A 27,708-nucleotide genomic window follows, 5' to 3' on the forward strand; every position below is an offset into this window, starting at 1 on the left:
ATCAACATGTGTAGAAGGTCAAGAAGAATCTAAACGTCAAACATCTGATTTCCACCATGTTGGTGTTGATTTCCACCATGTATCACATCTTGGCGGTACAAAACCCGCTCAGCCGAATCTTGCAAATTTTCCAGGTTCCAGCATTTCTGGTTCAATTCGACGAGTTCGTCCAATATGGTACAAAACGTGGGATTGGCTTGAGTATTCTGTTATGTTAGATACTGCATTTTGCTTCCCATGCCGGAAATATCCGTCAAGAAACAGTGATCCCTCATTTGTGCAGAATAGTTTCAGAGGCTGGAAGCATGCAACAGAGAAAAATAAGGGATTTTCTCGTCACGCCGATTCTGAAAATAATAGGCACGCTGTGGCTTGCTACTTGGAGCAACGGAAACGTGAGGACTCGGGCGAAACGGTCGTGAAGAAGGTGTGTAATGATGTAATTATGAATAATAGGAACTATGTGAAAAGTGTGATGGAAGTTATTCAATTCTTGGCTGTGAATCAGTTGTCCTTTAGGGGAGATTCTGGGCGTGGCTCGGATAGAGCGAATAGAGCGATTCGGAAAACAATCAAGTGGTTTGTTCTTAAATTTGTTTGAATTTAGTATTCGTAAAGATCCGAAATTAGCAGAAATTGTCAAAACTATCCCTGCCAATGCAACATACACTAGTCCTGATATTCAGAATGAGATAATTCATTTCATTGCAGAATCTGTTAAGAGGAAAATAGTAAATGAAGCAAACGAAAGTACATTTTGTTCATTACTTGCAGATGAAACCGGAGACAAGCAACGAATCGAAAATTTGTCTGTCGCAATTAGGTACCTTGTGAATTTTAAAGTGCAAGAAAGATGCGTAGCTATACTGAAGTTGGACAAACAAAAGACGCTGCCAGCATTAAGAACGTCATTTTAGATTGTTTAAGAAAAGTAGAATTCAAAACGTACACGATAATAGCACAGTGCTACGATTGAGCACTTGTCATGAGTGGACAGAAAAGTGGAGTGGAGTGCAAGCTCTTTTGTCTGAGGATTTGAGGAGGAACATTTTGTATGTTTACTGTTTCAATCACCAATTACATTTAGTTATTTGTAAAGCAATTGATACAATTCCTGAACTGAAAGAGTTCTTTGATATTTGTCAACAACTATATTACTTTTTCAGAAAAGGACGCGTTGCAGCAGATTACGCAGGAAGGAGTTTAATGCGACTGTTGGAACAACGTTGGACTGGGCATCTTGACACAGTGAGTGTAATTCATGACAAGCTTCACATATTAAGGGCACTGATGGCAATTCAAACTTCCCATGAAGAACATGCCTCAATAAAAGTTGAAGCTACCGGTTTACTATATCAGATCTCCACTAAGACTTTCTGTTTCCTTACTGAGCTCATGTTCAGGGTTCTTGGATATCTAAAACCGACAAACGCACTGCTACAAAGAAGAGATTTAGACATTGATGCCGCTGTGAAGTTAATAGGATCGGTAACGGAACAGCTCAGGTCTTGCCGGCAAGACGAAGGAATATTTGAAAATATCCTTCACGATGTAATGAAGGCATATGCCTTAAATACTTCGATTCAGCAACCATTGAAACGCAAATGCACACTCTTCAGTCGCTTAGCTCATTCGGTTGTTGATTTTGGAGGCATAAATTTGGAGAAGGGAAAGGAAGACGAGAAGGAGCTGAAAAGATTATTCTCCGAAGTTCTCGATATCTCCGTCGAAGAAATTCGGAGCAGATTCAGTGAGACAAGGACAGCTGTGATTGGTGCCATTCACCACTTACTGAGCGAGAAAAGAAGTGACGAAAATTTGAAACCTCTGTGTGATTTTGTAAAGTACAAAGACCTGCATTGCAAAGTGCTTCAGAATTTGAAGGAGGAAATAGATCTAGCAAATCGCCTGATCAACAAGACATCATCTGTGGAAGAGCTCACAAAACAAATTGGAAAATATGGTGAGGCTTTCTCGGGCCTAAAGATGGTTACAGAAGCTGCTCTAATTATTCTTTCTTCTACGTCCACGGCCGAAAACTGCTTCTCACATCTGACAGCTCTCCTTCGATCTCAACGTCTGTCTATGGGACATGAAAGAAAATCGGACCTCGTTCTCCTGGCTTACAAAGATATTCTGTGTGCACTAGATCTAGACCAACTTGTAATTGAATTTGCGAAGTGCTCACGTAAACTCCTTTTGATGTAATTATTTACGTAAGAACTGTACAAAATATTTATTTTACTTATGTCAGGGTTGTTTCTTAATTTTTATACATACAAATATTCCATAATCTACTTGTAATAAAAGTATTGTAGTTCCAAAATACTATAATTTAGATAACAGTTAATAAATGTCCATAAAATAAATTATTTTTTTACTTTTAGTACTAATTAGTGTATTAAATATATATTGAATTATATACCATCATTTTAACAAAAAATGTTAATGATGATATTTGATAGTCATGGATTTGGTATTGTAATATTTATCAGCATAATAAAGTGTTTCAACTTTCTTATAGATTCCATAAAAAAACAAATATATAAATGAACATAGACATTGACAACGACAAACGCCTCAAGGAACAAAAACTAACTATCTATCTATCTATCTATTAAATATATATATATATATATATATATATATATATATATATTATGCAAGGGCTCGGAAAAAACCGGCTTTTTTGGAAAAAAACTCGGTTTTTTCTGCTTCGCTTTTTTGCTTGGGAAATTTTGGGCTTTTTTCAAAATACTGCTTTAAATTGATAAAACAGACTTTGTATCGCTTCTCTATAACACAAAAAATCATTTAATTAGTGGTTGATGCTGATAATAATATAAAACATCGAAAATAAACTATGAATTTCGAAAAAATATTTCAAACAATTTTTCTTCAACATATTTACATTATGAATTCCACAGGATTAACCAATGTATATAATAAGAATTTTTTAACCTCCTATATACAAAAGTAAGCAGAGTTGGCAAGAACCGTGGTTGTTTTTGAAAATGCCAAAAACCCGTTTTTGGGGGGATGTTTAAACCAGGCTTTTTTGATTTAGATTTTTTGCTTTATGTATTTATATTACATATTCACAGAAATAAGTTTGTTTCGCCTTGATGTTATTATGCAACAGCGGGGTTATGCCGGAAGAACTCCCATAAGCTTAAAAAAGTGCGGTCAATAAATTTCTTAAGTTGAGAATCTCCCGCCCTAGCCATTCGGAAAATCCCGTCATTACTTGAAATGTAAGACAATAACGGGAAAATCCTGTTATTGCTTTGCATGTAAAATTTAAAGGTCAACGTACCATAATCAGTACGCTAAAACTGAGGTATTAAATTACAAATTTAGTACGTAGATATCATTGAAAGTCCAATCCAAGCTAATGTTGGAAGCTAGGTAGGCAATCGATAAATTTTGCCAATTTCTATCAATATATTTAAGCAATCTTGGCTTCTTTATAAAACAACACGCATTTAGGCATGCAGAAATATAAAATTTGGTTTGTTTCGTATATTTAGGCTTAACATCCTTACGAAATACCGAGGTTATCAAGAAGAAGACTTTCGCTTAAACTGACATCCGAACCGCTACTTGGGTTACGCATGAAACAAGGTTTGTGGTTCGACCGAGAATTGAACATGGGACACCTTGATTAAAAGGTGAAAGGGAAATAAAACTATTGCAGGTGGTTTGATATCTGGAAACGTCACCATGAAGTTCACACGATTCGCATTTTTCATTCTTTTTATTTTTGTGGTTTAAACCAGTTATTAAAAAAAAAAAAAAAAAAGTTGGTGTAAACCAGCCAACCCTAAAAGTAAACACTTCTTTTTAAAGAATACACAAATAACTAGCAAAATAGTATGTAGTATTTTTACTTCAAAATATTCCATACCCTCTTTTTGAAACAAAATAAAATTAAAATAAAACATAAGAGAAATACTTAGATTTATATGATACACTTAAAGGCTGCACATTTAGAGCTTTTGGTTCTGTATATTCTTGAAATTCTACAGTTAAGTTTTATAGAACCACCATCACAGTTTACCCAATCCTCAAGTTTTCTGAATTTTTAACAAGAGGGATTCAACATATCATTACGGAACTCCCCCCCCCCCAAAAAAAAGACTACGGAATATATTTAAGTTAAGCTAAATACAACTGCACAACAAACATGACTGAGTGATTAGCTTTTGCGCTTCTATCGGTAAGTCCGGGATTCAACCAGTATTCGACCATTCTGACAAAGCTTTTCTTCATTCCATCTGTGAATGTAGAAATAGTGCGTGAACTGCGTTCCTTTTTTATTGTTTTTAAATCGTTATTATTACTAATTATCAGCAGTGACGGTTTTGCGAAGGTTAGGGGGGCGGTCTTTCGGACTGAAGCCCGTTCCCCAAAGTTACGGAATGTCTGCAACAAACGAAATATCTATTATTTATGCTTTCACTCATAAACTTTAAGCTCCCGTCAAATAAAAATTACAAATGTTTAAAAAACTAAACATTAGTAAGAAACCCATCCCAAAATACTTTTCTAAATCCGCCACTGATTCTCAGTATAAAATGATTTTTAAAGTTGTATCCGGAAGATTATTGCTAAACATATAAACGAAACGAAATATTAGTTATGCCTGTACTCCCTTCAAGCACTTCCCAAATAAAATTAGGACTTTTTAGGAAACGAAACAATCAGAAAAAACCCTCCTAAAGTACTTTTCTAAATCCGCTACTGATTATTTGTATAAATTGGTATTCAAGGTTGTGTCCGGAAAATTATTGCTAAATCACTTCACAGCTACAGTATAACAGAAATGTGGAAGTACGGTTTGACGGATATATTGAAGAACGTACGCTTTGACGGATAAATAGAAAAACGGGCAAGTTTAACTTTTGCGCTAGAAGCTAGAGTACTAAAAGCTCTTAGAAATGAAACACGGATGACAAGCTAGAGAAGAAAAAAGATATCGATAACTCAAAAGTTAAAATAAAGTTAAATAACCTCTAAAATTACCCTCAAATACTACATTCTTCATGTTAGTTTTAATTCGTAAAACATGTGCTCCATCCATCTTGATGGTGAATTTCAGAGCGAAATATCACATTCAGGTCATGGAATTCTTATCTAACTATAGAATATACTATAAGAAAGCTATTTAGATAGAAAAATCATGAAGTTGAAAAAAGCCAAAATTTCCAAAATTCTCGTTTTTTTCCCCCAAAAAACCGGCTTTTTATGTGAAAAAACCATCGATTCAAAAAAGCCGGCTTTTTTGCATATATATATATATATATATATATATATATATATATATATATATGAGAGAGAGAAAGAGTTTTTGTGTTCCTTGAGGTCCCTGCAATTGCCCCCTCAGTATTCATCATTGCCCGCCCTAAGCAATCAGGCTGGCTACGGGCCTGTTACTAGATCTGATTCCATGTGATTCTTTGGCTGTGGAGATATGTCAAGACGGAAAAGCCAATTAATTTGGATGATATTTAAGCAAAGATACCTGCAGTCATTACGAGTATATCGGAGGAGCCGCGCCGAAAAACAACTCTGAATTTAACGACGAGATTGCAGAAATGGATCGATGTCAATAAGTTCAATTGAAGATATAGCGATCGAAAGGAAAGACATAGAGTATTGCCAGATACACGTTTAAAGACACCTGTGTAGTAAAAACTTAATTTGACTTAAATATTTGTTCTTTACAAAGTAGTAATGAATTGAAATGTAATAAGGACTTCTGGAAGAAATCTGTATTTGCTGTTTAATCGGTGAGTTGTGGGCATTCAACATTTTCAGCGCAATTTACTGTTGTGAAAATTAGAAAGTAATATCGAAATTGATATTCAGTTGACTACCTGTTAGATCACAGCAATCTATTGAGTGAATTTTAAGTATACATATTAATTTTATTGTATTGGGAATTTTGCGGTTATTATTATGTATACCTAGGTATAATGTATCATGATCGGATCTCATCTCCAATCACCGTATTCAATGTTATTAATTTCTTTTTCTTTTATATATCTTTTTATGAAGATACACCTATATATACAGTGGTGCTCACCCCCCCTCATGTCCATGACGCACCCCCCCTCAATTGTCTATCCGTAGGTGTTCTTCCATGAAAAAAAAAACTTTTCGATTAATCTTTACACCCCCTCAAACATATTAATATAGATTTTTACCCCCCCCAAATATTTCAATGACGCAGTTTGCGTCATAGCCCCCCCTTGTGGGCACCCCTGATATATATATTGGCTCAAAGTGCATGCGCAATAGCTAAGATGAACTTTACAGTTATGCTTCCCTCTCAAGCGATTGTTGAATGCTATATCAACATACTTTGATGTGTCATCACACTGCTTTTATCAGGAAAAATAACTATAACAGTCAATGATATTTTATTGATTTGCACAAAGAGATAAACTAAGTCAGATATATTTGGGTACCTGGAAAACATTTGGCTTCGCAAAGCTCTACGTAGCAAACAAGTACTTGTGTACTTAGTCCCTGATCCATAACGCCATATTGAGGTAGTTTTCGATCAAATATTACATCATAGAGGAAATTAAAAATTGTAATATTATTATCTAAGTAGAAACTTAGAGATCACATTTCTTCTTAATGATATCATTATCTGAGATCTGTGATGAAGACCAAAAGAATTGCAACTACAACAAATATTTTAGTCGGATCAGAACAATTTATTTTAGAACCATCGGTATCTTGTTCTTTATCTTTAAGGATTGTAACAGTAACTTTCGGGTCAACATAATTTCCACTTAGAAGCATAGAAGTTCCTCTTTTCATAATTAAATCTTGATCTAATGTTATAAGTTGAACACTTCCACTAAACGACGCTGCAATATTCTATTTTTCTTCATTTATTGTGAACATAAACTTGAATTCTTCTTCGGAGGTGCCAGCTAACTGAAGGATGTGATAAACTCAATTATAACTGGAACTACACACTCTTCTATACAAAAACGTGGCACAACCTTTGATGTCCAAAATTGAAAAGTGATCACTGAATGGAGACACTTTCGGATAAAAGCATAAGTGGTCTTCTGTTAAAGCTTTCACTGACAATAGTGACCAATGAGACTAACACATGCACCAGAAATTTCCTAAAATGTGACGAGACCTGACAATTAAAAATTGGGCAGATGAAATCCTTGTACAGTGTATGACCATTCTGCAACATGATAGTCCATATCTCCGCTTTTCAGAATAACTAGACAGCCATTGTCTCTGTAATTGCAAGGAAAAAGCATTGATTCTATCAGTGATTCGAAACAATTGTGTACGTTAACACTCTGTACATATTGTCCAGAGTGAGCGCCACAGGAACATAAAGTACATGTACCCGCAACAATACAAGAGCTGCAACAACGATAATCATATCTGCACTTGTAAAGACTTCCCTTTCTAATCATCTTCTTACACTTACTACAAGTTACGTTTTCCCAGAGTGTTTGGTATCTCACTTCTACGCTTTTATCAGGAATTGAATTTGTCATGTCGTGAAAAGTAAAAATGAATAAGATACGAAGCACATTACAATGAATTTAATTTTCATGGAAGTTTTCAATATTTTTGCTTCATTTGTTACATTTCAATGAGTTTATTCTCTACCACAAAGAAGAAATAGAAAATAATGTTGTGGCATTAGTTTGTCTCTTAACTTCTCCGTGCTACTTCCTTATAATTTATAAATTACTAAGAGTCCCGATTACGACGAAATTAAAATACAGGTAATTTTACAATAATTATGTGACATCTTCAAATAGATAAAAGATAATCGAAAAGTGGAACAAGAGCTCGCTAGACAATATTAAAAATATAATCGAAAAGTAGAACAAGATCTTGCTAGACAATATTATTTTACATGAGATACCGTTATCACGACTCACTTATCTGCTGTTGATTACCACCCATTTAGAAAATCGGCATTTATTACAAGAAGGGATTACAAAATCGTTTTCGGGTTGCTCGTTGGTCTCAATGATGGGATGAGCATCAGGCGCCGAGAGGTTCGGATGTCTCGTCTTGTAAGGTAAAAAAAAAAGTTTTTATATAATATTAATGTTAAATGGTATCCTTTTAATGATATTCGGCTCGCTTCTGATCTGATCGCTTTATATCAATTTGAAACTATAAACCTGATCGATATTCTTTATCATACCACTCTTACGAGACTGCCATTTTTACCTTACAACAAAAAAGAAATAAATTCCAAAAGAAATAATTCGTCCGCTCGCTGTTGTCTAGGTAACAGGTTCAAAATTACGATTGAGTTAAAAATAACAACTCAAAGGATTTACGGAGAATAATTAGATTTATTAAGCCTAATGTTTCTCTAATTAAGATAAGGTGAGTGACTAGAAATTTGTGATTCAAAGGACGCTACTTCGCCCTTATAAATTTAATCTTTAATATTTTGCTCGGCTTCCCAAAAAACTCATCATGAGAGTTCAAGGAGCACAGACTCTAATTTAAAAATTACTAAACATAAGAATAAAAGACTTCTGTAATAATTCTTTGGGATCTGCGGTAATATGGAAACTAGTACTTTCTCTACTCTAGGTCCATATTCCTTACTTTCAAAGACTGCTTAACTTCAATTAGTAACAGTCCGGTCTACACCTGGTTTGGACTCTCAACACTCTGAGAAATCCAGAAAAGGAAACTAGCTAAAATCTTAAGGATTGGTGAACTTAGGGAATTAGGAGTAGCAGCCGTCACTCATAGCTCAGCTATAGTATTACGTCTTCCATTCAAGACTCTAGGTTAAAAGGTGAACACACACTCTAATACTTTCAAACTCGAAAGTCGCAGTGTGAAAACAAAAACACCAGCCAAGCCTCACTATTGCCTGACTGTACGGGGAACGAAACCAAATCGCAACTTGGATTCTATTTTAATGGGAAAAACCTCCAGCACCTGGAGAGTTTCAAAACCTAAATGCCCTGGGTTCACTCTCTCCCTAGGGTCACCCCAAGAGCAAATTACTTTTCACTCCTTCTAACCAGTAACTAGAGCCCATTTAAGCCATTACTCTGACGTAGAGCTCAAAATTCCTATTTTATTCTTTAATTCCTATTCCTAACTGAAATTCATCTAAGTTACGGCCAGAGACCACTTTCTCTGGCGGGACTGAAAGCCACGGACTAACATATCCACTGGTCATCCAGTAACTAATCTAAAAGGACAAACTCCCAGGAAAAAGCTTGCTTGCTAATTCCATTCGGACTGAACAGCCACCAGCATAGTCCTCTACTCTACAGGCCTCCCTAGCTGAAACAGCGAAAGCCATAAAAAATCCGCCTTTTTGTATGTTTTGCCGGGGACAGAAAAAATGAAGAAAAAATTTAAGTATTAACGGTTCTAGAAACTTCTACAGCAGTAGAAAATTACTGTAAAAGCATGAAAGAAAAGAGAAATCTTCAAAAAACTAGCCTCTCTACCAGGTCTATAATCAAGTGGGAGCGAGAGTAATACTCGATCTAACTAACTAAATCTTAATCTTAAAAGAAAATTTGGCATATAAATGATTGGGATAATGCACTAATTTGATATTTACATACATTTACATATAATGAACATAGTAAGATTATATATTACGCTATACTTATTAAATAGATAGAACCAGATAAATGCATTAGATAAATATGTGTCAGCCTGACTTATTAATTAATACACACAACTTAATTATGTATAGCTAGATTTAATATTAAAATATATAACCTGAAATATCAAGCAAGGTAACGAAGTACCCCTTGCAGTCTCGAGAATCTCACGGATGATCAGGCGGTCATCCGAACCACAACGCACACAAACATCACTCACACATACAACGAAAACACACTGGGTTAAATGACACTATACCTATTTATTAGAATACTATTAAAAAGAAAAATAACGAAGAGAAACAACCACAACACTTAACACTGCACATGTATAACTATTTCCATTAATAAAATCACACTTTGCTTTCTCACTGTATTATAGTCCTTTATCACTTTAATATATATATATGAATGATTATAATTGCGATTTCACTATAAATGCTTTTCTCACACCACTAATGCACTTGGGGATTAGCACTTTGGAAAAGTTGCCGGGATAGTCCCACGAAGTAATATAGTTGCCGCTCTAAACAGTCCTCAAGTGTCGATGTTTATCCTCAGTAAAAATAGATAATCCTCAAAGTGGAATGATAATGTTGGAGGGCGCGTTTATAACTTTGGCGCACAAGGTATGTGAACCTGGGACTTACTGATTGGGGCTAGCCGTAAGAAAACGTCCTTCACCGGCTAATAACTTGTGCCCCTTAACACAACATTATACTTGCTGCCCAACGCAACGAGCGTGGTTGCTGCCTCGAAACGAGGAGTAATACTCCTCGAGCGCAATGGTTCGAGATACGAGCTGCAATGGTTCACTGAAGAATGTTGGCAGTTCATTCTAAAAACCACTCAGGTTAAATCACCTGTATGCACATGAAGAGTACGGAAAAGAATTTATGTTAATGTTAGTCCACTGGCCACGATGCACAAGACACTGCAATAACTTGGGGCCTGGAAACATTTAGATAACGAGCTGGTAAAGCGAGGTGGCTGGCGTCTCTTTGGTGTTCAAGACACCTGCTCAGTTAGTATTTCCATAAATGATTAAAGAAAGCATTTAATTCAGTTCCAAATAACTATAGAATACATACTGTGCATATTAATAAGTCAGGGAGAAACACTGAAAAGCTTCGTCGCTCACTGAAACGTTCTCACTAGAAACTAACGTTTCGGATATATATATGAAAAAATGATGAAAGACTTCTTTGTTCAATTGCGTGGGAAAGAAGCAACTCCCACCGAAGAAAGAACTTATTTGTGTCGCAGTATAAAGTATAAATCGAAAAATAATCATTGTCTTTACGAAAAATACAGAGCGTCCACGAAAAATATTCTATAACCTGGTGGTGGTTATAATATTTAATAATTTTGTTCATCCAAATTCACGCTTAAATGACGTATATCTTGGAAACCAAAGGCCTGCACATTTTAAGATTTCATTTCCTCTAACCGCTGCCTTAACTTAGATTTTAGGGAAATTGTTATTCTGGCAACACTGTAATTTCTATGGATGGCAACACTGAAAATTCTTCCGGTTCATATTTTCTGTTGTAGAACAACATTATCTATGATTGTGGTAAGTTGCATATCATTATTTCCTTTCACTTATGAATAAACAAGCAAAAGAAAAATGGTAAATTTTGCATTATTTTTAGTAAGGCAGGCTCTTAATGTTGATACCTAAAGAGAAAAAACAGTAATGGATAAAGAGAAGCAATTTTCTGGAACCAGTTAAGCCTCTTAAGAATCCATCTCCATCCTTAACTCTCTAGTAAATCCGGAAATGATAGAAATCCATTACGACTTCCGGTTAATTTACATTGCGAGAATTTTTTTAAATCAATTTGAAATTCTAAGAATATGAACCGTTTTCTCTCTTAACCCTCTGTTCAAACCAGAAGTGGCTAAAATCATCCATTTCCGGTTTTAACATCGATTGCCTTAGAATGTGAAGTGAAATAGATAATGAGAGGTAATATTCTTTAATCGATTAAGCGTGCCAAAAATATATTCCTTCTCTACTCTAATCTCTCTACTAAAACCGGAAGTGATACAATTCAACCATTTCCGGTGTTAACTTTTATCGTTATATAGTGAAAACAATATCAGATAGCCAAAGGCAGTTTTCTGCAATCGGTTATGCGTCCGAAGAATATATATGTCATCTCCACTCTAAATTCTCTATTTAAATCGGAAGTGGCAGAGATCAGCCACTTCTGGTTTTATCCTTGATCGCTATGGAGTAGAAATGGCAATTGATAGGGAGTAGCGGTTTCCTGTAATCGATTAACTGCCTCTGCAGTACATTCCATTTTCCATCCTTAAGTCTTTTATAAAATCGGAAGTGGTAGAAATCCATTACGACTTCCGGTTTCAGTATTGATCAACGTAGAGGAAAAACGCTAAGAGATAACGAGAAGGGGTTTTATGGAATTAATTTGTCGTTCTAATAACAGGTACCAGCAGTCGGTACTTGTCTCGTAACTCCGTATTCAAACCGGAAGTCGTGGAAATCAACTACTTCCGTTTTTAACATTGATTGTTATAGAGTGAAAACGTTAACAGTTAGCGAGAAGCGGGTTTCTGTAATCAGTTACGTGTTTCAAGAATATACGTATACCATCTCCACTCTAATCTCTCTATTATAGTAATCGCGATGAGTCGTGAAGCTTGACCTAGATTTGTCCATTCCACCACCCAATAGAACGCGAGGGTGTGTCCCTGTCGTCAACTCCTATCCATGAAATTTTCCCAGTCTCGTCTCCCGTGCTATACGGAGAACATCTCAATTGGGTGCAGGCAGTGTTGTCGGATTGCCGCTAAGTTTTGTTTTGTTTTTATTGTTTTATATTTTTGCTATTATTATCGTTATCGTTTAATTAAAATAATTGCTCTTCTTGTGTCTTTCACTTGCCATGTCATATAAGTCTGGCAACGTTGTTAATAGTCTTCATCCCGGTGAAATTAAAATACCGCTAATTTTAAAGTAATTATGTGATATCTTCAAATAGATAAAAGATAATCGAAATGTGGAACAAGAGCGCCCTAGACGATATTATTTTACATGAGAAACCGTTATCACGACTCACTTATCTGCTTTCGATTTCGAGCCATTTTGAAAATCGGGATTTATTTTCGCGTTTCTAAACAGCTGAAAACGGAAAGCCACTAGGTGACTTCTGATAACGGTACCTCACGCAAAATAATATTGTCTAGGGCGCTCTTGTTCCATATTTCGATTATCTTTTATCTATTTGAAGACATCACATAATTACTGTAAAATTAGCGGTATTTTAATTTCTCCGGAATGAAGACTCTTAATGCCCTTGTGCTGTTTCCCCTTTTTCTCAAGTATGCGTTCGGAAGGCAGCTCCACGAATCGTACCGAATTCTTCCGATGCATTACACGTGAGGGAAAACAGTTCTATGATTTGTGTAGAGCCCACCAATGACGTAACTAGAGGGGCAAACGGGGCTTGTGGCCCGGATGCCGGATTGGGAGGGCGCAAAATGGGCACCAAATTGGGCAAATATTTGAGGGAATGTTTTAGTTTGGTTGGCCAGATGGGTGCTAAGTCGAGCTCTTGCCCTGGGCGACAACTAACGTATTTACGTCGCTGGAGCCCAGGCTTCACCAGTCGTCGTGGTCACTATAACATCGGAAGTAGTATAAATCTACTACCATTTCCGGTTTAAATAAGAATTGAGAAAATATCATAACATACAAACCAAACTGCTTTACATGGTGTGCGAGTGACATTGCTACCTCTCGTATAGAAGGATTAGAATATTGAATAAATTTCTTCCCTTAGCATGAAGCAATAAAAGTTTAATACTAATAATTACCGATATGACTTCCCTCACGGACCGACCATGTTTGCAGCTAATATTAAAATATAAGTAGTATTAAAGGTAGAGTATGTTTAATACTTCGGCAACAGGTGACTTATATTCCGCTTGCTGACTTTCCGGCTGTGAATACAGTCAAATCCTAACGAACTGATAACACTACCGTTCTAAAACGTAAAACCCATAAGTATAAATAAATATAGAGTAGGCAGGATTCGAATCAAACTTACTTTTATGAGAGGGGTGTAGTTGCATTATATTAACATGCATTTAATCTTATATAACATGTAAAGAAGGTATAGAAATTCAAATAAGTTTGGTCATTAGTAAGAGTGTAAATCTATTTTACTAATGGTGGTAAGCACAATATCCTATTTAACAAATAGACATGATGAGTATACCTTGATGTGACAAACACTTTGTAGACACTTCCTTGTGAGGGAAGTCCATGTATTGCAGAAATATTGTAAGCAGTACTGTTAAAATTACTCGAATATCCAAATATTTATTTTCTACATTCGAAATGTGGGTGTGGAGAAGAATGGAAAGAATTAGTTGGGTCGAGCGAAAAACGAATGAGAAGGTGTTAGAAATGGTGGGTGAGAAAAGAACACTTTTAGATATTATTAGGAAGAGGAAGAGAAACTGGTTGGGACATTGCCTAAGAAGAGATTGTATCATGAGGGACGTCCTAGAAGGTATGGTGGCGGGAAAGAGAGGGAAGGGGCGAAGGAGACTACAATTAATGGATGATAATTGCGTACAATTAATTAACAGAAAGATCATACTCGAAGACGAAGAGGTTAGCGGAGGACCCTGGAGCATGGAAGCTTCTCAGCTGCGGCAAGTGACCTGCCAATAAAGGCAGAATACCTATGATGATGATGATGACATTCGAACAATATTCGAAGAATCCATTATTCAAATATTTGAATAATTAATTTTTCGAGTTTTAAAAGCATTAATTTCTAGTGCATACCTACGCCGCTGCAAAAGGAAGTCTGTTGAACATGACCTATTAACCCTTTCGGTACGGGGGGTTTTTGACGTTTTCGTCGACCTTTAGTTAATGAATTACAGCTTAAGGCTATTTTTATCCTATTGATATGGTTAAGATCTTGTTTTCTTTTAAGAAGGATGTGCAAATTTTCTGGCGTAAATGTGGTTGCACTATTACCAAAAGGAGGAAAATGGAGGGGTTAAAATTCACAAGAAATTCCATAACAGAATTTTCAGATTTTCTTGGAGCTGGAACCACTGTTGCCACATGGGTCCAAGTCATATAAACAAATTATTTGGTCTGTCAACAAGGTACAGTGATTTCGTGAAATCGTTGGCTGTTATACAAAGACTGAAAGAATAAATTTTTCTCACATTGTACAGACGAAAGTTTTAGTTTTTTTCGCCTCAGAAGCAAAAATCAAAAGTTACGTTGGTGTTGCTTAATTACCCTAATGAATCTTTCTGTGGTGCGTTGTGTCGGCCAAAGACTAGGCTTCCAAATGCTGGTACGTTTGTTCCAATCTAGCCAATAAGGAGGAAATTACAGAAGGAAAAATGGGACTTTTCCAAAATGTTCACGTGAAATCGAGATTTAAAATATTTCATGGCTGGAAACATTGTCACTAAATAGATGGAAACCATATTAAAATAAAGTTTGGTACACCATTAATACATCGTAGAAGCATCATGACGATATCTGACAAACTGAGCTTGTACTTAGAAACAAAATGTCATTCTACCTAACAAAAAAAATCACAATACAAAAATAAAGAAAATCAAGGACTAGAAATTAAATTTAAATGTTTCGAGAGCCCCTTAATTACCTAATTGTAACGATCTGTACTTCTGTAAAGACTGTTCTTCAACTGGCGTAAGTTGACTTAAATTTGCACGTATAGGTACGGATTTATAAACATAACTCTCGAAAATTTTGAATTTTTTGATTCAAAAATAAGGAAATGCCGTAATAATTTCCTAGTTAGAAATACTGATTGTGAGTTTTCCAAACTGCTCTAAAAATTAAGTATCCATATGAGGTGTATATCTGACAACTCGTAGGTAGATCTCTCAAATAGCAAGAAAGTTATAATTACCAAAAAAAAAAAATCCGATTTTTTAAATTTTCGAGCTTTATATTTTGGAGGGGAATTGGACACTCAGGGAAAAATGAAACACTGATAATAAACTTTGATTCAACTATATTTGGTAAAGGAAATATCTTCCAGATATCGTAATTAGTGTTCACACAGCAGAAGATTAAATACGTGACTCATCCGTGTGAGTCACTTGCTTCCTGTATCAAAAGGTTTCTTAACCACAAAAATACTATAGACCCTGAAACGCTTCTTTACATTCGGTTTTGAAGTTCAGTGTTATTAATTACCAGGGCCCGGATCTTCTTGACAAGTCAACTTTTTTCTGTTACGCATAGGGCAAGGCAAGTTCAATTAAAAACGTTATCCATCAACTCTAGGTTCTAAAAATACATTTTTTTAGGGTCAACTTTTGGTCACTTTTGCCGTTTTGAAGTTCCAGGTCATTTTTTTAATACTTTAAGGTAACTTTTAGGTCACTTATGGTCTTTTTATTCTTTTACTTCTACATAAGGAAATCTTTAAATGAACACGGTTTACGGACGTGGAAAAGATGAAGTTGAATAATCTCTTTCCTTGCTTCCTGACTATTGGGATGGTAAAACTACATTCTTAACAAGCTAATGAAAACTATGCTGTAGCTAGTTGACGAAAGGTGGGGGTTGGTAGGTGGCCAAACAGATAGTTTTGGGTTGTTGACTACAAAGGACGTGATCACGTGAATTACTAAAAAAGGATTAGAACGCGTACAAGGACTTTAAACAGGTTTTTATCTATTATTTGCACGTAGTCTACACTTACGAACTTTTATTGTTTAAGAGTGCTTCCTAGTTTTAACTCGGGAGTAAATTGACGCTTTCAATACTTACAATGTCGTACAATGGACTGATCAATAGAGATAAATGATCAATGGACTGCAACTAACTGAAACAAAACTTTTGAATATGAGTGAGAAATATTAATTAAAAAATCAATGGATATTTAAAAATGTCAACGTTTAACGAAATAAACGTTTAAGAAAACGCAAGTTTTAAGGTCAATTTTTGTTATTTTTAGGGCCATTTTACAGGAATTTGTGTCATTTTATAGGTCACTTTTTAGAAAATTTTAGGTCAACAAGATCCGGGACCTGTTCATTACACTAATGCTTATCCCGCACTGGTATTCTTTCTATTTTAGCGAGGATCTTCTTTTCGGTAGAAACAACCAAACAAGTAACGTTTTTGTGTTTTCAGCAGTTGAATAAGAGTATTTAACTTTTCTTTGACATAATAATGTAAAAACTATATGAAATGAGGAAATTATTTCTCTAACAAGGAAGACATTCTCCTTTGATAAGCCGGGAAAACGATTCTCCGACCGGGAAAGAAAAAATCCTCGTCACTCCCGCATTGATTCGAAACCTCAGAATAGGCTTTTCAAAATCGATCTCCATCTTCTGACCTATTGCAGATTAATTTCGAGACCAAATATCACAGATTGAACACGAATGTTGACAAAATTGTTATCACTTTTATGTATTATAATCAACAAAACTGAAAGCCGTCATTGCAATAAGCAGTTTTTCATTCCAGAAATTTTATTTATTTATTTGTTTTAAGCCGTTTAATAATATAAAACTACTGAAGAGTTATTCATTAAACCAGTACAAATGAATCTCTTTCTTTTTTTCTTGGCCTCGAGAATATTACTAAATATGATTAGCTTATACAGTATAAGAAAGCAATTCTAATTTTGTTCTTGGTGATGATTTGAGTTTAGCGACCATTTTCAACAACAGCAATTTGAGACGTCGGCCTACAGTTTACGGTGGAATCCGAACTAATGCATGGAATAAATTTTAGGATCTCCTACTGGCAACCGGACGCAGGTGCTCGTGGACTAAACACACGTAACTTACCCATTAGATCAGCGGGAAGAGCTAAATAATGGTAATTTTAATGATTTGATTTTTTAAAATTCAAAACTTTATTTAATTTCCATACAGCAAGGGACTTGCTACATCATCAGCTTTCTTCAACTTATGAAATAACTTTATGTATAATTAACCTTACTTAAAACATCGCCTGAACCATTAATTAATGGGAAGTAATATCCTTTATACATCGGGCAGGGATTTCAACGAAATCACAGACTCTTACGTTGAAGGCCCTGGTAACCCCCTAATTATCACAGGGTGATGAGGGAGGCGCGGTGGCTCAGTGGTAGAGCGTTCACCTCCGGTGCTTGGGGTCCCTGGTTCGATCCCAGCTCGCGCCGTGTGGACTTTGTGGTGGACAAACATCGTGCTCGTGGGTTTTCTCGGGGTTCTCTCGTCTTCATTCCACCATTTCACTTATCTCTCATAATCACCGTCTCCTTTAGCCTAACCGGCATAACCGTGGGACGTAAAACTAAAGATTTCATTTCATTTTTTCACAGGGTGATGATTGATACCTCGTTGGAAAGCTTATGGACCACTGGTTTCAACGAGGTATGACATCTGGAGTTCCCACCCTACTCGTAGAAAAGAAAAAGGGAAACATAAAAATCCTTTTAAAAAAAATAGAATTTGCGGGGCCGTGGCAATCCTTACAGTCACCCTTCGCTGACAAAATGAAGCTAATGTGTAGGCAATACACCTGCGACAACAATATAAAAAATGGTAATCATTCCTGCTATACAAAGCGCGATAAAAATTCATCACAAAATTCCTATAAAAACGCCCTGTATATTCATTTTGAAGGGCTCTTGCAAACCTTCATGTCGTCGAACCTGGTGATCTCCCTAATTAACACAGAGTCATGATTCATACATCGTATGAAATTTTATGGATCACAGATTCCAACAAGATAACACTGGTGCATTTCCCGCTCTATTCGTAGAAGAAGAAGAAACAAAAATCCTGATAAAATATGAAATATAATTTGGGGGCCAAAACATTGGCCAACTCTATCCCTGCAAACTCCCCCATATAAGCAATAATTACTTTTGTAGGCCATTAGCGTGTAGCGGACGACTACATTGCATCACATACCAATTTTTATAACTACCCCTAAGGAGGGATGCCTCCAAGAAAGAACCTGATGCAAACAAAAAAATTAATTTTACCCTCCCACCTCTCTGCTGTGGTACCCTCACATACATAAGATGCATATCGGCGGTAAGCTTCTTTCTTGAGGAATACATTGATACCAAAATTACCTTCCTAGCTTAATTATGGGCTAAGCTATTAAGATGCATCCTTCGGCTTTTATACCTAGGTATACGAAATTAAATTACACCATTCTTCATTCAACTGACTGAAAATTAACTTATACTAAACTTACCCGTTTCGAAGGAACTGACACAAGTAATTTATTTCAATGCACTATCCCTTTGTTCAATACCTCCCCCATGTGTTTTCATATTTACATACTTTTAATCAAGCCCTTCTCACTGGTCTGCGGTTAGCGCGAATGTCTTTTGTGCACGGGATCCCGGGTTTGATTAACTATTGAAGAGCATTTATAACTATTAGTGGTTCGGAATTCAACTTAGGGCCTAACGTGCAGATTCATATATCTTAAAGCAGTCCTATTCAACCTTTTTTTCTCGCGTGCCCCTTAAACAAATAGAGCCAACAAAGGGAAAATCAGTGTGCCAATCAAAAGACTATTTACAGGGGGATAAAGTGCACATCCGAAAAAAAAATAACATGTGAAATTTCAAAATTTTCTTCAACTATGATCATTCAATAAATATCGAAAAATGCTTATTTTAGGATTAGGTGCCCACAGGGGGTACGCATCCCCCCGGTTGAATAGCATTGTCTTAAAGCCACGGCTTCCAAAACGGACTCTGAACTTCACGAAACAAACTACAACTAGTTTCTCCAAACATGACGAACGTTGCATAACCAACGGTAAACACAGTGTAGGCCACGTGTTGCGATAGGTAAGGATCGGCATGTTGAGGGAATACTTATTAAAAAAAAAAAAAAAACATATAGCAAAAGAAACTAATAGCAAAACGTATTTGATATTACGTCAAACTAAAGTTTAGCTCAGAAAATCAAAATACTCACTTCGTTTCGATTTCAGCGTATGATTAACTAGGTATTGATACAATACAATTCAAAGAAAACTCGACACAAATCACTAGCTTATTTTACTCGGCATCGCTGCAGAGAAGGATAACGTATGTATGGTATCTTACTTCAAACAATGAACTCAGCGTTGTCAGTTGGCGGGAAAATTCCCATAAAACGGGAAACTCTCAACACACAGGAATGTGCGATTTCTTAAAAGTAAGTTTAAAAGGATCATTTCTTCCCCCTTTCTCCTTCTCTCACACACACGTACAAATAAAAGCACACCCTCAGTTATTACCTTCGGATGGGTGTTCCTTTGAAATCTCCTTACCCGACATTCCTATTTCTCTCCGTTATACAGATACTGTATTCCTACATTCCGCCTCCCATAGTGTCCCTACAGCGTAGACATTGTTGCCTTTGTTCATTAACATTTGTTGCTGCATGTTGCAAGTAACATCCCCTCCTACAATTTTTCAGTGTAAATTGTTCACTTTTATCTGTTTCATTCACTTTCTTTGTGCCCCCTCTCGCGCCGCCACTGTTTCGCCATCACTTATGCATAATTGGAATCTCCGGATGGGGTTTCCTTTGATATCTTTTGAGCCGACATTCGTATTTCTCTCCGTTCTTGCAATATTGCAAATTGCCGCCTCGCAAGGTGACATTTCAGACGCCTCTAGCGTCTAAACGAAGCCACATTCATTCAATGTTTATATGACATTTTTTGCTTATTTTCACCTGTAGATTCATCTCCCGAATTTTCCGTCATTGATGCACGACCACCCTGCATATGTAACTACATGTAGCGTATCGTTTTGAATCACAATTAGTATATTAAACATATAGGGTAACTGTCCCAGTAATTGACAGTGTACCAGTAATTGACACTGTCGTCTTTTTCTCGCCACAACAAGACTGTGGGGCTAGGTAAGAGCAAATGCTGTCATCTTTTATTCCTTTGTAGTGTTGTCAATCCTACATTACTGCTAATATTTGCCACTCGGTAGTAATACTTCAAAAGTAGCAGAACGTTGATGAAAAGTGAGAAGTGAACTGTTTTTTCAGACTTCTAGTAACGGTTTATCTTAAGGTAGGTTGTTTCTGTATCTGGTGCATATCAAATAGATCATAATAAAAACTGACGAGTTGAAGATGTTTTGAGGTAATTGAAGGACTAATAGATCAGACTAAACCGATAAATATAGCTTTTTGAAAGTAAAACCAAGTTTTCAGGGGGGTGTCAATTATTGGTCACAGGTTATTTGCAGTAACCAGTAATTGACATCCCCTGTCAATTACTAGTGATTTGCCTAAGCTCAATAAATATCAGTAGAAATTTGTATACCACGTATTTCCTTGAAGTTAAGTTGACTGATAAAGTTAAAAGCATCATTTCTTATAAAATCCCAGTAGTTGACAGGGGGTGTCAATTACTAGATCAAGGAGTGTCAAGTACTAGGCTATTGCAGAAGAATTGTACGAACTATTTACCAAGGCACACCTGAGTTGTTAGTGTGATTTGTTATAATTCGAAAGAAAGGTCCTGAGTTGACACCTTTGCCAATAACAGAGAACCGACCTTGCTTTTTAATTTTTTCTGGAAGTGGTAAATACCTCTTGGTACGGGGTTAAGTCCTCCTACGTCTTTTTCTTTATTTTTCTTTGTCTGTTTGAACGTTAAGTGTGACTTTTAAGCAAGTGCCTTCCCTTAATCTGCATCACTCTTACTTGGCACGTTGCCACGTGTAGAGTAGCCTACAGTAACCATTAAGTTTAAAAAAATCTATGCATACTATAAATGCTTTACACTGATTAAATTAAGGAAAGTTTCTACTTTGTTTCTTTAAAATTGCCAGCCATGGATAAGCCTAGAAGAAAGACGAAACCATCAAATGTAATTCCAGGTAAATCGAAACCTTTCTTCGAGCACTCAAAGTGCAATGTCGAAGGCAATCGCAACAGAGAGAGTAGAATATCATATGCAACTGCAAGGAAACAGTTCGATGTTCCTAGAACAACCTTATTAACACAAGTGTTCAGAAAGGACTCCAGAGGGTAGGAAAATGAGGCAACAGACGGTAGTTACTGAGACTGAAGGAAACCGTATTTTTGATTGGGTACTTTCGATTGCAAAGCGTGGTTTCCCGTTAACGAATGATGTTCTAGTAACAGTTCAGAGAATTGTCTTGAACTCTAAACGTCAAAATCCATTCACCAAAACCTGGCCGTCATTGGTATGAATCAATTATGGGGCGTCACCTCGAATTAGCTAAATGAATACCTGAGCAGCTCACAAGCCAGCGTCTGAATGTCTCCGAACAGCAAATTCGTAACTGGTGTAACGAAATACAACCACAAATGGAAGACAAAAAGCTGATTGAAGTTCTTCAGGGTTTCTCTCGTGTTTTCAACTGCGACGAAACCGCATTCTAGTTGAATCCAGAGACTATTAAAGTGATTGGACCACGAGGAGGAAAAAAAAAACAGGTATAACATAATTTACGGTTCAAATAAATACTCCATCACCGTATCTCTCACTGTGTGTGCCAATGGTATTGTTCTGCTATTTATAGTGTTCCCGTATGCTCGCATTCCAAGTGAGTTATGCAAAATGTGCCTGACGACTGGCCAATAAGAAAAACTTCGTCGGGATGAATGACTGGAGAACCCTTTTACGAATATATAACCAACGTGCCTCTGTAGATCCGCAGGCCCTGTGACGTGTGTAGCAGGACTGACAAAATAGACTCTAGTTGTGTATCCAGCGCAATGGAGGTCATATTGAGCATATGCTGTAATGCCGACTCTGACAAGTGTCCCAAACTTTAAGAGGTCATAAACTCCTACACAAATAAAGATTTCGCAAGACGGATTGCACAGGTATATTCCCCAGAAAAAGAAGTGTTAAATGATATGTGATATGCCCCCCTTCCCGTTTCAAAAACGTAACCCAAATCCAAGATGGCCACCGCTGTCGGCATAGCCCCTATAAGTTGTCTCCACTTATAGACACCCCATACCAAACGACATTATGATTCCTCACACCGTTTGACTTTTATAAGGGTGTATCCAGACTTTTGCCTCACTCTGTATTTTACCCATGGCTTCTTAGTCATAAAGTGAATTTTTCAGTAAATTTTCTTTTTCTGTGCTATAAATATTTGTATTATTTCAGTATTAACATCCGCTGTATACAAAAATACTGTCATAGCTCTATTAGAGAAAGAAATAAACATATGTTTATGTAAGTAAAAACTTATAAATCAACTTGGAAAGTTGGTAGAAAATTATATGGTTCATTGGAATAAGATATTAAGAGATGTCAGTTACTGGGTCATGATGTGTCAATTACTGGTGACTCTCTCAAATCACAGTGTCAATTTCTGGTACAATGAACAACCTTTCATATACATATATTAAAAAATAATAATTATCAGTGTATTATTTTCATGGTGGTGTGTATGGATGAAGGAAGGATGCCTTCGTACCTATACGAGAGATCAGTAAGACAGGCCCATTTAAAGGGTGAAAAAACATGCAATTTGTCAAAGACTGTTCATATACTGTCAATTATTGGGACAGTTACCCTACTGAAAGCAATTCTGTCCATTAAGACGGCCTGTAATGTAACATTCTAAAGAAAACCGTTCACATTAAGTTTGTGTGAGAAAGCTTACTCTTAAATCAACAGAAAAAATGTAACATAGAATGAAACTAATTAGAATGCAAGAAAAAACAAATTATCCACCCACTTCTCTGCAATACCTGTTTTCTGAACATTGTATGTAGTTTAAGTTAGATTTTGCGTGCAAATGAAAATACTCGGTAGCTATTGAAATTTCGCGATTATTTTATCTAATACTGCTTATGGATAGGACAGAAGAAGTTTCTCAACAAGATGAGTGGACAGAGTTGCTTGAGCAAAGATGTACTTCATTTCTAGAAAATTGTTACCAGTAAGCTCCACTTAAATCGTAGAAGATAATAGAGATGATACAGACAGTGTATGAACAACTAACCAAAGTACCTGCAACTAACCCTGCAATACGCGCGCGGATTGTAGCCCAGCGTTTTTGTTTTCCTTGCCGCAAAATAGTTGCAGATGCTAACACAAAGGATATCTGTGTACGTTTCTATCAAATTACCATTTTGCGCGTTCATTGTGTTGTCGAACGTAAAATCGAAAGCTCACTGTTATTCTGCTTGAAAGTTTCATGGGTTACATCTGTAGCCTGCGCGACTATTGTTGTCATGAGTGTTCCAAAACGTCAAAAGTTTCTCATCATAGTTTGTGTGCTGATCAGATGGTCAACGAGTCTGCAAAATGGCAGTTCTGATGAGAAATGTTTTCTAGATGGCGATAGTGATGCTGAAGAACATTTTCAGACCGAAGAAGTGGGTTTTTCGGACACAGAAATTGCTACTGAAAATTCAGATCTGACAGAATACCGGGCGGCAGGTATCACTGATACCTGTTGATGATAGTGATAGTATAGACAATTGTGAAGTAAATTATTATGTAGCAAAAGACAATTTCAAATGAAAAAGGACACTCCTACTCGTGATATTTGCACTCCTGCTTGTAATATTGTGCTTCGTTTTCCAAGGCCTAAAGGTGAGGCTAGGACTGCGTTGTCGTAATTAGAATGACTAGAACTGCTTTTCGTTGCAAATAGTTTGAGACTTATTGATGATTGTACAGTCACCAACATAAATAAATGGAGGTTTGAGCCATAAGAAATAATGGCTCCAACCTTCATTTATTTATGTTCGTGACTGTACCAATATTTTCATTGACAGTGTTAGAAAGAGTTGAGTTGATTTTGAGTTTAACGTCCCGTTTAGCAGCGAGGCTATATGAGACATGGACCTACTGATTAACATGGACTCCGGGAATCGAACCCGGGTCTCCCGCGCCAAAGGCGGGTACGCTAACCGCTTAGCAACGTAGGAGCTCAGTGTTAGAAAGAAATTTGTACGTGACCGTGATGCAAAACTTACAGACGAGACTGAAATACGTGCCTTCATTGGAATTTTGATGCTTGTTCAATGCTTGAAGGAAAGTGTGCATCTACCACTCATCACTTGTGTGCAGAACATGCTTAGAGGGATATGAATAGGAAAACAGAAAAAGAAAAATATATGAATGTAAATAGCGTACGTATAATTATGCAAAATCGTAATGAAACTTTGATACCAATAAATCATAACAAAATATTTCGCTGAAACAGTACATGTTTTGTGGATAATACGTTTATTTGTAAAGCTTTATGTATTTTTTGTAAAAATAAACATAATTTGTAAAGAATCCTCACATATACGACGTATGTTTACGATAGAGGAAATTTTCCGCTAGATTGGTATATTTATTGCCAAATACAAGAACATTTACAGTTTTATTCGTATATTACTTTTGAAAAATGAATGGTATTGCTCTTCTTTGTATATACATTGCTTTCAAAATAAACGTAGTTCTAAAATTATGTATAAAAACCTGCAAACAGTTTATAAATACAATTCTTTACAAGAAAGATAGAAATATTAAGAAAGCTAGGATATACAGGGTGTCCCAAAAGTTATCGAGCCCGATGTTTAAGACCGAATAACTAAAAAACTAAATTAAATGAGAAGGGACGCTCTTTGCAAAAGAAAGTCCTATACATTGAGAAAATTTTCGGACACAAACATGTTTCTTGCCATGCATGATTTAATAATAAACATTAAAAATGTTGCCAGAGTCGGAAAAAAATTTTTGCAAATCGATTATACTGAATCACAGAAGCCATACGCGTAATTTTTTCAACATTTCTCAATACTACCGAACAATCTGGATGCCCATATTTTGAATTTGACAGAAAAAGTACGTTGATGAAGTCTTACAAACATTGCAGACATGTATTATTGAGCTATTCACAAAATCCATGTTTTACAATAATATGAACCACGCTGGCAACACTGCTGCTGTCAAGTGTCACTGACAGATTGGTTTGAGCTCTAGCTAGCACACTAAGGCACTTTTGATGAAAAAGAAGAAAGCTGATCTTTTAAGAAAAAATCTGATAACGTGCATACATACACCTTGCAAACCCTGAAACGTAGCGATTAGTTTTTTATTTTTCTCATGTGCCTAGAATAGTTGCTATCCAGTTAGCTGTTCGTTGTTAGATAGGTGATGGTGTCCACTTGTGCTAAAGTGCTTTGTTTTTCAAAATGAAATTCTCTACGCAGGAAAGAATGTATATTGTGGAACAATACTTCCGAACAGTGTCATATTCTGGTGTAAGAGAAGCATTTAGTGTAAAGTTCCCAAACTCTCCTTTCCCACAGAAGTCAACCATTTTTTCTCTAGTTCAAAGGTTTTGCGAAACTGGATCAGTAGCAGACAGGTTACGTTCAGGACGCACCTTTGTTTTGGTGGCTGATGTTATGCAGAGTGTTGAACAAAGAATTGTGGCATCACCAAAGAAGTCAGTTAGGAAGCTCACCTCAGAATGTGATTTACGCAAGTCAGCTGCACTCAGGGCTGTACGGAAACTGAAATTTTATCCATATATAGTTCATGTTGTGCATGAATTGAAAGAGGTGATTTTGCATCATGTTTGTGTTACTGTCATTGGTTCCAATCTTTAATCAGAAGTGGTATCAATGTTCTGAATATCGTTCCTTTTTTTTTTTTTTTTTTTTTTTTTACCGACGAAGCTTGGTTTTAATTAGATATCTATGTAAACAGCCGGAATTCGAGATTCTGGGCTACAGAAAACCCAGACCAGTTGTATGAACAAACCTTGCACTCCCAAAAAATCGGAGTGTGGTGGGCAATAATGAGGCGTCATATTGTTGGACTATTATTCTTTGAGATAACAGTGGATACTGCTGTGTACGGGAATCTCATAATGCAATTCGTTGCTCTCTTGGAAGAAGATGAACATAATGCTTGGCTGCAACAAGATGGAACAACTTGTCACACATCCAACGATTCACTTCGTATGCTGCGCAAATTATTTGGTGATTGTCTCATTTCCAAAGATTTATGGCCCAGTCGCTCTCCAGATATGAGGTCTGCTGACCATTTCCTGTGGGGTTAGTTAAAGGGGAAAGTATACCAAAATAAAGCAAGGACTTTGGAGGATCTGAAAAGGAACATTACACAGGAAATTGGGAATATCGGTGCAGTAACCAACAGAAAGGTGTAAGAAAATATCATAAAACGTACAAACTTATGTATCCAAGAAAATGGTCAACATTTTGAACTCTTACTTTGAACATTTCCTTTGATGTGTAGTCATCTATCAATTTCAGGGTTGCAAGGTGTATGTATGTTATCAGATTTTTCCTTTAACTTTCTTCTTTTTAATTAAAATTGCCTTAGTGTGCTAGCTAGAGTTCAAACCCATTTGTCAGTGACACTTGAGAGCAGAAGAGTTTCCAGCGTGGTTCATATTATTGTAAAAACATGTGTGAGCGTCCACGCTCACAGAAGGATCAGGATGATGTCCTTAACTCATCTACTCATTTGAGGATAACAGGAAGGCCAGTTGGAAGTCGGCGAGCCTAGCGCGACGAAGCCTAAGAGCGAGCCACCCAGCGGGAAGAAAAAGAGAAGACACCCACGCCTCGCTCTCATTCGTCATTTTTCTTCACAGCGGCAGGAACCAGTGAGGAGCACTTAATTCCTCGCAGCGGCAGGAACCAGTGAGGAGCTCCAATTCTTCGTAACGTCAGTGATCTGTAAAGTTATCATTTTAATCAAGTATATAGAACCAGTGTCCAACGCAGTCTCCAATCGAAAAGCCAATCTTTCAAAGGAGAAGCTGAGGAAACCATCCGGGAGAAGACAGCGTCCAAGAAGGAATCCACCACGTGGGTTAAGAAGAGGCAGCCATAATTGTGGTTCTTGAGTGTCTTCTAGCAACTATAAGTAAAACGATTTCTTGGGAACAGTGGACGAATATCTTACATTACCATTTTTACTTTAATTCAATCATACTTTCATCACCCTCCAATCTCTTTGCATTCTGTCCATTTTATTATTTCATTAAGTCAGCTGTCATCAGTG

The 27,708-nt window shown here is 36.5% G+C and overlaps 1 protein-coding gene across 6 annotated transcripts in view; it reads right to left on the reverse strand.

Annotated features, from left to right (window-relative positions):
• LOC145681086 (uncharacterized) overlaps positions 1-27,708 on the reverse strand; it is a 158,055-nt gene that overhangs the window by 26,535 nt on the left and 103,812 nt on the right. The window contains exon 3 of one of the 6 annotated variants that reach the window (XR_014130723.1): positions 6,651-7,275. The exons of 4 other annotated variants lie outside the window; for them this stretch is intronic. The gene's annotated coding sequence lies outside the window, so the exon portion shown is untranslated. Of the gene's footprint in view, positions 1-6,650; positions 7,276-27,708 lie in introns of those variants that run through there. One more of the 6 variants, XR_014130722.1, reaches the window with a different exon arrangement.

Source organism: Thermobia domestica, chromosome 3 (genome assembly GCF_964235325.1).
Source record: "Thermobia domestica chromosome 3, izTheDome1.hap1.1, whole genome shotgun sequence".
Lineage (NCBI taxonomy): Eukaryota > Metazoa > Arthropoda > Insecta > Zygentoma > Lepismatidae > Thermobia > Thermobia domestica.